The sequence below is a fragment of the Rhinolophus sinicus genome, chromosome 16 (assembly GCF_057876585.1).
Source record: "Rhinolophus sinicus isolate RSI-liver-muscle chromosome 16, RSI-T2T, whole genome shotgun sequence".
Classification (NCBI taxonomy): domain Eukaryota; kingdom Metazoa; phylum Chordata; class Mammalia; order Chiroptera; family Rhinolophidae; genus Rhinolophus; species Rhinolophus sinicus.
In genome coordinates this window covers 138,454,681-138,469,546 of record NC_142516.1, presented here as the reverse complement: position 1 = coordinate 138,469,546, position 14,866 = coordinate 138,454,681, and the positions used below count along the sequence as shown (strand labels likewise).

Here is a 14,866-nt window from a genome sequence, read left to right as displayed (position 1 = left end):
CTACCACTGCAAATGACTGGCATGTTGAACATGTTTTTTAGATTTCTTTATTAACATACAGAACTTCAGCAGTTTTTGAGACAGCATCCCAGGGAGGGCTGGAAAAAGGGTAGAGAATAAAGCCTCGAAAAAAGACTTTGGTAAGTAGATATGCCATCAGGAGAGATTAAGAGAAAGAGCCCTCTCTCTCTCTCTGTCTCTCTCTGTCTCTGTCTCTCTCTGTCTCTGTCTCTCTCTGTTGTACCTCTAAGCCTATGGAGACAGTAAAATAAAAATGTGTTTTTATGTCAAGTAGCAAAGAAAAAATAAATAAAAATTAGATGTCCTCACGGTGAATATTATATTTATCCTAATGAATGGAAGTGTTTCTTCTTTCCTAGTACTAAGTTCAATGTGATACAGCATGCTTTCTTTATTCCAGATTGTAATTCATTTAAAATAAAAGACTCATAACCAAGAATAGAAAATTATCCAGGACTATTACAGAAAAAAAGTGTGTGGCCAATATCCCATGAGAGAGAGAGAGAGAGAGAGAGAAAGAGAGAGAGAGAGAGAGAGAGAGAGAGAGAGAGAGAGAGAGAGGATGAGGAGGAAGAGGATGAGGGAGGGAGGGAGGGAGATAGGAAGAAGAAGGAATGGGAGGAGAATAAGAAAGGGAAGAGAAAATAACAAGTCTTACAGTGAGTGTTTTGCTATTACTTTTTTTATTTTCCCCAAAAAATGTACCTTAATTTTATCATTGTACATACAGATCCAGAGTCAAGTAACTATTCAGTTTTAATATCTCTCCATGGACCTCTTATGAAGAGAAATGATTCCAAACGCCCTTGGGCAGCAATGTGAAAGATAATATACTCAATTTATGTTGCAAATAAATCACAGTTTGTAAAAATGGGCCAGATTCCTCACTTAACACTTCTGTCCCGTGTCTTTACTGAAATAAGGACTCTTGAGGAGATCAAGAAACAGGTAGAGAAACAAGCTAACAATACAATGGAAGTAGAATAAAATAAACACAAAAATTTCTCAAATAGCATAGTTTATGACTGGAAGATAATAGACCTTTCATCTTCAAGAAATTTGGTAAGATTGGGTTAAAAGCTCAGTGTTGGCAAAATATTCTGAAAATTCACTAACTCCCAATGCTTCAGTTGTCGTTGTGAGCAAACACTTTTATTCTCAACACTTTTTTTTTTAATTAGTTTCAGGTGTACAAAACAATGGTGATGCCTGACCACTGCATTGTACACCTGAAGCTGAAGCTGAATAATACTGAATGTCAACTATAATTTCATATATATATAGTCACAGGATGTGGAGTACAGCATAGGGAATAGAGTCAATGGAATTATAACAGCTATATAAGATGTCAGAGGGGTAGTAGATTAGGGGAAGAGGGTCTGTGAGGGGTGTAAATGTCTAACTATTACATTGTTTGGTACACCTCAACACTTTTTGTTTTCTCTTTTTTATTTTAGCTTCATCTGTAAATAAACTTTCAATTGCTGGAATTACTGAAGCCAAAAGTATGGGTTCAGTCTCCATAAGGATCTATTTACTCTATACTAATTACAAAATTGCAGACTTACTTTTTAAACACTTGGTTCTCTTTAATGCTGTGAGTTGATAATTTTGTGGGGTTTTTTCTTTCATCATTTTAAAAATATCCTGCCTTTGTTTTCTGATCTCTATTGTATTTCATGAGGCGTCAGCTTATATCCCTGTACATGTGTCTTTTCTCCAGCTAATTTCAAGATTTTCCCTTTAGCATTATTTTTCAGCAGCTTAACTACAAAGTCCCAAGGTATGGTTGTTTTTATGTTTATCTTGCTTAGAGTTTGATGAGCTTCTGGGATCTGTAAGTCATATCTTTCATCAGATTAGTCAGGTATCTAGCCATTATTTCCTCAAAAAAAAAAAAAATATGTTTATACCTCAATATCACTTGCTTCACCTTCTGGCCTCTACCATGGATGTTAGACCAGTTGATATTGTCCACAGGTCCCTGAGGCTCCGTTCATTTTTCTTCATTTTTTTTTCTCTCTGCTATTCAGATTGGATAATTTCTGTTGAGGTCTTCAAATTAATTACTCTTCCTTCTGACATTTTCTACCTGCTGTCAAGACTAGTGAATTTTTCCTTGCGATTACTATACTTTTAAGTTTAATAAATTCTATTTGGTTTTTCTTTATAGTTTCCACTTCTTGGTGACCCCATATGTTCACTTATTAAAACTATATTTTTCTTACATTTTTTAGTATATTTATAAAAACACCTTTTAAATTTTTGCTAGGTGCAACATCTGGGGCATCTCAGGATTGGTTTCTATTCACTGGTTTTTCACTTGACAGTGCCTCTCATTTCCTGTTTCCCAATACGTCTAATGATTTTTTTCATTGTTTTGATTTTTTTTCTCCAGCCACATTCAGCTTTACAGTTAGAGGTATGGAGTGTGGAGAGTGCATTTTAACTAAGGTTATGGTTTGGCCATAGTAATGTTAGTGAAACAAGAATGAAGACATGAGGTTTTCAAGGGAGTGATTGATTGGTTGGAATATAATTAATATAATATAATGCAATCATTATACTGATTGATTGGAACATAAACTGGATCACAGAAGATAGCCCTATGAACTGAAGAATTGTTGGAGTTAAAGACTAAAGGTCTGCACACAGCCACATTGCAGCCCCTGCCCATCCACATGACAAGAACTTTAGTAGCAGTTGTTTATGGCAAAAGTCACAGATATAGACTATGGATCTACAGATAATACATTGTAGAGACTGGATTCTGTTACTTTCCTTTTTTCAGTATTGAATCTTACAACAGCAGGTGGTTCAATTACTGGATGATCATCATGAACTTGGTTTCATGCTTTGTTAGTACATAGCTGTGGAAGTCCAAAGTGCCCATCAAGCCCATCTTGGTAAGACTTGGTCTGGCTTAACCTTCAACCTATATTTATTTCCCATGTGAATCTTTACAGGGCTTGGAATTAGGTTATGACTGGACTAGAGCAAATCTTGCACAAGCATGTGATCCTAACTCCTGAGGCAGTCTTTCTGGTGTCTCATCGGGATGCCTCAGGTGTTAAAGTGGTGTTAACAAGATCTCTCCCACCTGACAGGAGAGGAACTCTGACGGTCTGCACTGCTCACCCTCTAATTTTTCTGTTTCCCTCTCGATCTCCTACCAGTTTCTATCTGTTAAACCTTGATTAGTCTTGCCTTATATACGGACAGCCTGGCTCTCAATCACACACTCGTGGGGGACCCCCACAAAGCCTTCTGGTCACTCTCCTTGTATGACTCTCTGAATTTCCACCCCACAGAGTCCCAGCTGCTTCAGGTACCCAGAACTCTGATTTCTGCTTTCTCAACCAGGAAGGACCACCATGTTCTCTTTGGGTTCTGGCCCTCTGCATTATCGCCAGGAAATTGTGCCAGGCAGACAGGCAGGGCATGGGGCTCACCTAAGGAGTTTCCTTCTGTTAAAGATCATGATTTTGTGATGCCTATTGTCTGCTGCTGCTGGAAAACAGTTGCCTCATATAGTTTGTCCGATTTTATAGTTATTTGTCTGCTGGAGGGCAATCCAGTTGGTCCATCAGAAGCAGCTGCCCTTTATTGTTTATACTCACCTATCCAACAAATATTTATTGAGTGTCTACAAGTACTAGGTGTTAGAAATATAGTGTTGAGCAAACAATATGATTCTTGCCCTCGTGAAGTTTATATTCTGTGGAAAGAAATTGAATAGTAAACAAATAACCATAGAAATAAACCTGTAGTTAAAATTGTGATAGATGTTATATGTTTAAAATAAAACAGAGTACCTTAATTTAGATTGGGGGAGAAAAACTCTTTAAGTAAGAGACTTGAGTGATGGGTAAGCCAGACAAAAGTTTGAGGGAAGATATATAAGAGATAACAGAGCAGATGAGAACTAGAAAGATTGTGAGAGGAGGCCCCCAAGGCAGGAACAGAAATTGCTTGGGGCTGGACATTGATGTCTGGGGACAGCAATTCAAGATGACAGTGGAAAGGTAAACAGGGGTCTTGAGATTTATATCTTCAGAGAAATGGAGAACCACTGAAATGGTTAAGATCAGGTTCAGAAACATTGTTAAGAGTAAGTAACAAAATCCTACTCAGTGATAATACATCTGTCCTAGCTGAGTCTTCCAAGAGAGCAAGAACAGATATACCTTTTAGGCAACGTAAAGGCCAGCTGAAGATGTTTGCCTTAGAAGACTCAATGTGCTGTAGGTCAATATTTATTGAAATGGTAGTGTCAACAGTTAATCCTTCCCTTTCCAATGATCAGATGATGAAATCCTGCCTAAAAAGTCCTCTTAAATTTTATGCATCAGTTCTTTGCACTCTAACAAGTCTCGTTTAATGTAGCTAGGACCAACTGAGTGAAGAAACTAGATAATTCTAGTGGATCAGGCTAGTACTCTAGGGGGTAAATGTTAAGACAAAGATGAAGTAGATATTAAGGATTAGAATAGTCAAAGTAGATAAGGATGGCCCATGGGAAAATCACTCATATACAATCATTGGAGATGGTTCCAGAATATTCTTTTGATCCCTGATATAAAGATGCCAGTGAAAAAATGTCATCCTTAAGTTTCACTCTTCAATTTAAGCTTAAACATTTTTAAATCACTAAAAAGAAAGTTTCAAACACAGCATCTATAAACTTATATTTAGGTTAGCCCTTCACATGGTCACCAATATGCTTATTATTTTTATTCACTCAGATTAGGCAATTTTTGCCCAATATAGACAAATGTTGGTCAATTTGGTCAATTTTTTCCTCAATCATCTGGAGATTAAAATATTTCCTTTTGGCAAAAGGAAATGAATACTCATATGCATGTCATATTTTTTTTCAAACTCTTGCAAAATAAGGTCTGTTAATTAAAATTTTAAAGATATTCTGATACAGTAAAGCATGCATTTTTTCTGTATAAGATACTAGTCAAAAAGATGCTTAACTGTCTCAGTGTGTATGTGTGTTTGTGTGTGTGTGTGTGTGTGTGTACACTGTAGGCAGCTATATGCCCATAATCATGTGCATATATAACCTAGTTTCTCAATGTCACCTCACATATATTTTACTCAGCTAAATTACTGAAAATAAAATGTATAGTATGACATATTGCAACCATATATTGTGTACAGTTTGTATATAAAAAAGAAAGAATGATTAAAAGTCGATGAGAGACTGTTTATAAATCTTGATTGCTTCATAATTTTAACTTTGAGCAACATTTTTATCATAATTATAGGCTTTCTTAAAGCATTTATGCAGATTGTTGTTACTCAAAAGGGGGTTTATTCCATTTTGGTATAAACTACACTTTTTTTCTTTATGAAATCACTCTTTGAGTTCCTAATACTCAGTACTCTGCCAGAGCTGCAAAATCCAAATAGCAGGAAGCACTTATCTCGAGAGCGCGATCATTGTCCTCCCTCCTCTGCCCACTGGACTGCCCCACTGACCTGGGGTAAAAGTGGGTCCCCTCTGTAATAATAAGCAGCTGACATCTTTAGAAGCTTTTGAATCTCTCTTTGAACGCCAATGTTCTTGGGAGGCTAGTACCTTTTTGTACCCACTTCCCAGATCAAGAAATTAAACCTTGGTGGTCTAAACCATGATAAAATATTCTATTATTCAAGTCTAGAATTCGAAAGCATTAGCTCTAGAGAGGAAATTCAAGTCCTGCTGCCTTACTTTTAAGCTTGGAAAATTGAGGTCCCCAAGAGATGAAGTGATCGTCCCACGTCATAGTCAGGCATTTGCCTGCACGGAGCTCACAAGCAACAAATGAACTGAAATTTAGACTGATTTGTTCAGAGGCTTTGACATCATGTAGATTCAAAATCAGAGAAAAGTCCTATCAACTTTTTCTTCCAAGGAATCCAACAGGAAAAGAGGAAAAGAAATACATCACCAGAAACAAAAACTAAAACAAGAGCAGAAAGGAAAAAGCCATGAGACATGTATACCAGATGAAAGGGAGAGAAGAAGGACTGAAAGGGGCTATTCCAGAAGCATAACCTGAGCCATCCCAAATCCCATCTGCAAACCTGCTCTCTGCAAGAGGAATGCACACTCCTTCAGGACACCGGCCCGGCCTGCTTTAGTTCACTGTCACATCTGTGGGGCCAACACAGTGCTCGGCACAGTAGGAGAGCAGTAACTATTTGTAAAATGAATGAATGAAGTTGGAAACAAAAACATCTCCAAACAAAGAAGGAGTAAGATCTCTAAAACCTATAGTTTGTGAAATAAGAGTCACCTGAGTATGCCAACTGAGTTTTAAGCTGTCAATAAATAGGCCTTTCTCAGTGGAAGTAATAAGATTTGAATATTTGGTCACCGTTTCCCAAAAAAAAAAAAAAAAAAAGCCAATTGGATTACAAAACAGCAAGTGACACAGTACCAAATAACAGATTGCAGGTATTAGAAATGTTCTGAGAAAGGAGAATTCATCTTAGGTTTTTAAAGGAACACACTGAAATGTCAAGGTAGACAGAGTCCCGGGTTCCTAAAAACAAACACCTCTGGCTGGGAGAAAAGGGACAGCACCCAGAGTGGGGAGCCGTTGGTCAGACCAGTGGGGTTTTCCCTGGAGAAATAAGATGGTGCTTGGCCTGATTTCACTCTATTCACCACACCCCTTTGCCAGAGAAACCAATGAGTGGGTCTGCCAGGGAGACCAAATGAGAGGACTTTAAATAATATGGTGGTTTTTTGAGAGCTAGGTCTCAGGCACTTTTACATTTAGTTATCACAATAGTCCTATCACATAGGAGTTATATCCCCACTCTACAGATTAGGAGACAGGATTGGAGAAGTTAAATCATTTGTTCAAGTCACACAGCATAAAACAGTAGAACAAAGCCAGGCTCTCGTGCAGGGGAGATTGAACTACGGTAAGGACCATGTCAAAATCACTCTATTTATAAGTAGACATCTCCACACCTACTATGAACCTACCACTCTTCCACACAGCTGCCCCCCACAGAGCTGTGACCTCATCTATACAAATTGCTATACAAAGTCTGAAAAGCCTGGTCTAGGCTGCTCGTGTGCACATCACCCATGAACCAGGCATAGACCTGAAGTATTAGAAACTTTACAAAGTGATTTTAACTTTAAAGGAAATTTGTTCTGATTATGAATTAATTAACGACTGAGAAAATGAGAAGATCCCATATATATTCACAGAATGAAAGCTCCTTATTCATATGTGTGTATATACAGAGGGTGCCAAAAAATGTATTAAAATTGTAATACTCAATATATGCCGATACAGAAGATGAATACAAGTCACGTTTGACTTCTGCCATTATAAGAGATGCTCAGAGTAGTTACCATCAGCGTCCAGACACTTCTGATTATGGCAATCTACTGCTTAAGCAATATTGACCAAACTGCCACTTCTATAGATTCTTTTGGCACCCCCAGTATGTATATATGTATATGTATGTGTGTGTGTGTGTGCGTGTGTACACACACGCACACACATACACACACACACACACCGGGGGTGCCAAAAAAAATGTATACACATTTTAAGAGGTGTTATCTATGCTCAAGCAGTAGTTCACCATAATTGCAAGTATCTGGACACTGATGGTAACCACTTTAAGCACCTCTTGTAATTGCAAAAGTCAAATGTGACTTGTATTCATCTTTTGTTATTGATATATATTGAGAATTACAATTAATACAGTTTTTTTTTTTTTTCTTAAAATGTGTATACATTTTTTTGGCACCCTCTACTGTGTTTCTCCAAAAATAAGATCTAGCCGGACCATCAGATCTAATGCATCTTTTGGAGCAAAAATTAATATAATGCCCAGTCTTATTTTACTATAATATAAGACTTGGTATAATATAATATAATATAATATAATATAATATAATACCAGGTCTTATATTAATTTTTGCTCCAAAGGATGCATTAGAGCTGATGGTCCAGCTAGGTCTTATTTTCAGGGAAACACGGTACATATCAGCATACTCCTCCTTTTAATGACAATTATTCAAGTTCTTCTCTACTAACAATATTTAACCCTTTGCTGAGTTCTTCCAATAATTACAGTTGTGGTTCTATATTAAAGGACTAGAATAAAATGAAATAGTGGCCCTTTTCAGCTCTGATTCAGAAAATATTTTGATATTCGTATTGTCTTCCTATTCAACACTTGTGGGTTTGATTCTAATTACATCTGGTTAACTCTGAGGGTTGACTATTGGGAGAGAATGGGAAAGGGGAAGCTTATGTCCAGTTAAACATGAACTCAGAAATTTAACAAATCAGCAAAAGTCATTATTTTATGGCTCACCAGTTCCATTTAAATCCTTGGATAAATGGCATAGAAAAATATTACTTTGAGCATGAAATTGTTATCTTCAATGAAAAGTTGGTAGTAGAACTTAAATTTAAAGGATTTTTTCCAGGGGGTGAATTCTAACATCAAAATTGCTAAGTGTGATTTTAGAAAGTTGTCTCACCTCCTGAAATCCCACTCGTCATGATGTTGTCATCCTTCTGAATGAAGCCCTCCTTCTCCCTCCTTCTACCTGAATCGTCTCCATCCTTCCAGCCTTCCCCCCACTGTTCTGACCCTCACTGAACATTTTTCACTATACAGTTTTGCCTATCTGTTACATTTAGCAAGTGTAACTTGCCCTTCCCTCAAAAGAGGCAAGCTCCTTATATCTTAATAAATCAGTTTAATGAGGACCTGCTTCTTGCCCAGTCCTACCTTACAGCTCAAAGTCAGATATCTGGCATGCTGAGGCCGGGTTGCCTACTAGGAGGTGACACCTGTCCAGTTTAACCTCCCCCACCACCTCTGCCTTTCCAGAAAGCCGGCATATTTCAGCGGACCAACTAGGATTCTGTGGAATAATTGTGAGCTGCTCAGTCTCGGCACATTACATATAAATGGGAACATGTATGCATACATATTCCATGTCAGCATGTTGGAATGTCTACAGCTCTGTCTATATGGGCTGTAGTAAGTGTTTTTACATTATAATTCTTCCATAAAATTGGAAAACAACTTATTATAATTGCAAAACAATGTGGTTTCCTCAGTATTTTCCAGTAATTTCTTAGAAATACTAGCTTACGCCAGGACTTTTCAGCTCTGGATTCCAATCAGAATCACTTTGGGCCTTTTTTGAAAACGTATAAGTTTTTGAAGAGTTTGAGTCAGCTGCTCTGGAATGGGGCCTGGGCAATTGCAATGTCCCTAAAAGGCTTCAGGTGATTCTATTGTGAAGTATTCAGACCACTATTTTCCCAGGTAGGTCAGATATTTTTACATGTGAAAATAGTGAACTCTAACCAGAAAGTGAACATGCTCACATTTTCATTTTTGTGCATTTAGAACTAATCCTATAAATCTGTGAAATTGATTTTAAAAAGTTAACACATTTGGTTTTTCATTAAAGTATAATTCAAATCAATGGACACAGAAAAGCTTTGATTATCCTAAAAGTGCCACCTCACTAGAATATTTGTTCTGTATATTTTAATAGGGTTTGGGGGGAGGGGCATTAATTGTGTTTTGCTTCGATTTCACCAATAAGAATACGAGAAACAACTGAAGGTATTAGTTCAAGCCCTTTTTCATGTGTACGCATTCATGGACAATAAGAATAGGTCTCAGGCTGATCTTATAGTAAAGCAGTTAAAATTAGCGTTTTGATCTGAATTTATTATAAAGTACATAGTAGCCTCACGATTCTTAGTCATTTTTTAAAACGCCTATCATGAGGAAATATGCAAAGCAGAGTGACATAGCTTTCTTTCTTCAAGGGAAAGACCTGAGAATTTTGGTTTTACTCTTCATACTGCCACATATGCCTTTCATCACATTTTGTAGTATAATAAAAATTTTCTATTTTGACCTTCCAAGCTTCACGAATAAGTTCTAAAAAGGAAGAACTGGCAGGATGGTCATACAAAGGAAAGGGGAAATGTGGGTGAAACAGTAAGTCAAATACAATTCATGTTATAAAAATATAACAACCATTAATAATCCGTTGTGACACAGGCATTAACTTATAACATTAGGTAATAAATGTGATCTTGTGAACTTCTGCATTTTGTGTACCAGTTAGGCGTCATCAAGAGGTCAAAATTTGGGGCGACATTTCGAGGCGGACTAGGCCTGAGGGAGTAGGCAGACATACTCTCATTACGGAATAATCCATCCGTTACACTGATTTGCGCGCAGAGCAGAATGTACAGGACACCGAGCCCAGGAACCACGCCCAAGTATTCATCGTGAGCGGGGCCTAGAAATACGAAGGGTCTCTGCGAGCTGCCAGACAAGGGCGCGCATTTCCTGAGGAGCGTGGGTCCCTCAGACTAAAGGGGCAGTTCAGACCTGTGAGAAGGGGAGCTTGCTGGCGAGAGAGAGCAGTTCCAGGCCCGCCTCTGGGGCGCCTGAACAAAGATGTTCTTTTGCGTGCCTCCGCCCTCCGCTCCTCCGAGCGTGTTTTGGTCCCTTCCCTCCGCACCAACAAAGAGGAAAAGCGAATTCCAACTTAGACGCCCCGACTCGGGGCGGTGAGGATAAAGCGGCTGATGCCTGCCGCGGCTCTTGTCTCTGGGCCTCGCTGCGGTCTGGCGCGGCTGCCGACCTTTGGGCTGACCTTGGCTGTACCAGCCGGCTCCAATGTGATAGCGGGTCTTTTCATTCGTCTCCACCACCAGCCTCACTACTAAGGCCACGGGAAAGGCGTCCTGCCAGAGACCAACTTAGCTAAGCAGAGGCCTGGGCGCCTGGGGGAGTGCCCAAAGCGAAACCAGAGGAAGGAAGTTCGTACTGCCCTCTCGGTCCGCCTCGGCGCGCCAGGATCTGAAAAGCTGCCTCAATCCGGGGAGGGAAGGGGTAGGATGAACGAGTGCAGTGGTGGGGTCGGTCATTCCCCCAGGCCCTGCACCACGCATTCGCCCGGATCCTTCTTTGCTGGAGCGAGAGAGAGGCGCATCCTGGCTTCTACAGAATTCCAAGGTCACGTTTCCAGCGCCCAGGGCCAGGCCACGACATTCCGAGTGCTCGCGCTCCCAGCACTATACACCCGTATTCACCTGGGTTCCCGTGCGCCAGACCTACATGTGGGTTAAAACTCCACTTCGCAACCGCCATTGATATGAGATATGGGTTTGACATCTGTTTGCCAGAGTGTTTTGCACTTAGCCTAACACCCACTATTAAGTGACAAAATTGTGGCAGCCTGTCAAAGCCAGCTGACTGGCAGCTGCTCCGCTTACAAAAAACCATTCAAGTATTTGCTGGTTTTGAAGCTTTATGCAATGTTGTACCCAATCTTTCAGTAATTTAACATGTAAAATATAAGTCAAAGTTTTAAATCTGGATTCCAAAATGTTTCCATTTTCCATACAAAAGGAAAACGCTTTCAGGGTGTCTGCTGAAATCGGTCTGATTCCAATGTGCTTCGTTTTTTCCCACCACGAAATTCTTGAACAATCCCGTTTAAAAAAAAAAAAAAAAAATGTCAAGGACCGAACACTCTCTTCTTCTTGTTACCGAAATCTCGGATGACAAAACTAAATTACATTAAACTCATGGGAATACAACTTCTCAAAAGTGGATTTCAAAAAATAATAATAATCTCCAAGTAAAGCAACATACTGCTTTATTTAGCCTTTGACAGTTACACCAACGTGTCTTTTGGGGAAAGTGAGCTGCTAGGAAGAGTATCCTAGTTAATATCTGAGCTCTTTGGCGATTTCCAAAACACTACCTCCTCTCCCTGCACTTCTAAGTAGCTTAGTCAGATTGAGAAATAATTTCCAAATGGCATAGTGTTTCCCTAGATTAAGGTCCATTGAGTAAAAGTCATGCGGGGTTTTTTGTCCTTGCAATTAAAGCCAGACAAAGATCTCCTGAAAACTGCAGCTGCCAGCAATGAAAAAAAAATCATACATTTGTCCAAGATATATAGATAAGTACACACATCCTACATCCTGGAATACCAAGTGACTGACAATCACTTAAGGTGTTTTGCTCTTGCACTTTTTAAAATTAAATGTTGGTAAATATCTTTCCTTCTGGTGGGAGGGAGTCATAAGCCCTTTGGATAAAACGTGGGGTCATCATTTTCAGAAAGGTAATTAGTTGCTTTTGATACATTTCCATAGAGGATCAGAGGGTGCTAGTGTTAAGTACAAAGTGCTGATAACTTCACACGAATAAAGAGAAGAGACAGAGGGAGGAAGAGAAGGAGGGAGGGAAAGGGGGAGGGAGAGAAAGAGGGGGCGGGGTGGAGAGAGAGAGAGAGAGAGAGAGAGAGAGAGAGAGAGAGAGAGAGAGAGAGAGAGAGAAACTAAGAGAGACCACGCGCCTTCCCTTCCTACTGCCTCCTCCTCTGCCCGGGGAGCGGGAGGGTGCGCCGAGGAGGACAGCTCGGTGCAACAAAAGGGTGGCCAGGGACTCCGCCTGCAGAGGGAGTCGGGGCGTAGCGAGGGTCAGCGCCCAGAGGCAGTGTGACGGCTCAGTCCCGCCTGGCTCCCCACCAGCTTTGCGCGCGGGGGAACTTGAGGACGCCTGGTCTGGTCGACTTTTTACCTGGAGAGTTTTGTATCCACAACACTAATCCTTAGACACTGTCTTTCGTTCAGCAGCTGCCATTAGTCTCAAAGGCACTGGGGCGGCGCGCGCGCGTGGGAGGGGGGCTGGGGGTGTTTAAAAGCACGTAGCGGGGGGTGGGGGGGAAGCTAGGCCAAGGTGTCCCCTGAGCGGGAGAACAAAGCTGAAGCTCTGTCCCCGAGAGGAGGGAGCCTAGAGCGAAGACGTTGCTGGGTGAGAGTGGGGGAGGGAGGACGGCACTGATAATCCTAGGAAACCACCGAGGTGACTCCGGACTGCGGGTGGAGGGACTGACATCTTCCTACCCAGACGTTGGGAAAGGATCCGGAGAACAATTTAAGACGAAAATCGGTAGCCTGTGTGATGTAGGAGTGACAACTATTTTATGGGGATTGGAGGGGGGGGGGAGACTTCTCCCCATTATCAGGTCACTGCAGTTTTATTGGGCCGGAATCTCTCAGGCCAGGCCGAGACGGGGGTGAGGTTGGAGGCGATTAGGGATCAGGGCCCAGGAAAAGGGGGGAGCGCGCGGGCCGTGGCTGGGCTGCGGGAGGGGAGAGGGGAGCGAAAGGGGGGAGCCAGCGGAGAGGGGCTGGGGCGCGGCGCTGGGAGCACCGGCGATGCGGCTCCACCTCCCAGCTCAAAACGGCGTCGCAGCTGCTCGCGAACCAACTGCTCAATTCTATTCACTGTCGAGTAGGAACAAAAAAGTGGCTATTTATTAGAATACTTGTTTGGTATTGTTCGGCGCCACACAAAAGGCGTTTCATTATGTGGAGGGATCCCCCTTTTTCCAGAGAGAAACAATAACTTGAAATTGTCTTTAAAGTCTTTTCTATCAATAATAAATTTCATTTTCTTGTCTCTCTCGCCTGCAGCGTGTGTGTCTGGGAGGGTGTGCGCGACGCGAGAGAGAGGAGTGTGTGTGTGTGTGTGTGTGTGTGTGTGTGTGTGCAGTGAGTGTGCGAGCGGGGGTGCGCGTGTGAGTGTGCGCGTGTGAGTGTGCGTGCGCGTGGCGCCGGCGCCCGCGTCTGTGGTGCAGGCGCCGCTGGGAGCCGGTCGGGCTGGGGTCCCAGGGCAGCGGCGCGCTCAGCTTGCGGAGCAGGCGGGCTACTGAGTCCCGAGGAGCCGGGACTGGTGAGGTGCCCGCGGGCAGAGAGCTGGGGGCGCGGCCGTGCAGGACCCCGACCTGGGGACCCGTTGGAACTGAAGGAGGAACTAACTGTAAGTGTGTCTCGAACTTGCGCGAGGGCCTCAGCTGGCCCGGAGCTGGGGTGGGTGGGGGGGCAGGAAAGGTGCTGGGAGGGAGCGCGGTGTCTCTATGATGACTTTCCGTAGGGTCCCCCCGCAGCTTTAGTCCTCGGTAGAGAACAGGTGGGTAGCTGTAGAGACCGCCGCGGGCTGATTCGCTTGCGGGGTCCACTTGTTATTTTCTTATCTGTAGGTTCACTCCTCCCCTCTTCCTCGGCTTTTTGGATTGGCCGCCGCCCAGTAGACCGAGACTCGGTTTCTCTCTAGGTCGTCCTTTAGGGGGAGGAGGAGGGAGGTAGAGCCCATCGATTTGGGGGAGAGGTTCGTGTTGGCTGCAGCTCCCCTTTTCCTGCGGCTGTGCGCCTTCCGTCCCGGCGGAAGCCCAGGCGCTCGGCGCCCTGGCCTTTGGACGCGCCAGCTCCTGCTCTCGGCAGTGCGCACCCGGCAGTGCTAGGAACTAAATCCGCGGGTTGGAATTACGTTTTAAAAATTAACATGTTGAGCGTGTGCCATTTAGTGAGAGGTGTTTTGGGCAAAGAATCAATTTAACTTTGACTGACCGACGGTCTTGACTGTGTTAATACTGCCACACACACACACACACAAAAATCAATGAGCAGCAAGCCCTTGACACTCAGCGCCTCTGGAACCGGCTCCTGGCCGGGACCTCCGCGGGCGCGGCCAACGCCTCCATCCAGCCCGGTAGGGCATGGCACTGCAAGGTGGGGTCCGAGGTGCCCCCAAATCCCTGCCTGTTGAGTAAGGCGCCTTAGATGGGGTGACCCCCCACAGGGGTGCCCGGTCCCCCTCAGTGCGTCCTCCCTCCTCCTGCGAAATCGCACCCGCTCGGCTTCAAGGTACCCACCATACGACGCGCTCCTCGGTCGTTGGTGCTGCAGCCGGTAGTCTACCCACCCGGACCGGTTGGCCGCCGCTTCCCCCCTATTTCCCGGGTTTGAGC

At 42.8% G+C, this 14,866-nt stretch overlaps 1 protein-coding gene across 13 annotated transcripts in view; it reads left to right on the top strand.

Annotated features, from left to right (window-relative positions):
* The window catches only part of LOC141571246 (uncharacterized), a 581,124-nt gene that overhangs the window by 511,071 nt on the left and 55,187 nt on the right, over window positions 1-14,866 (top strand). Inside the window, exon 1 of one of the 13 annotated variants that reach the window (XR_016019124.1) lies at window positions 13,262-13,878. The exons of the other annotated variants lie outside the window; for them this stretch is intronic. The gene's annotated coding sequence lies outside the window, so the exon portion shown is untranslated. Of the gene's footprint in view, window positions 1-13,261; window positions 13,879-14,866 lie in introns of those variants that run through there. 13 annotated transcript variants of the gene reach the window in all.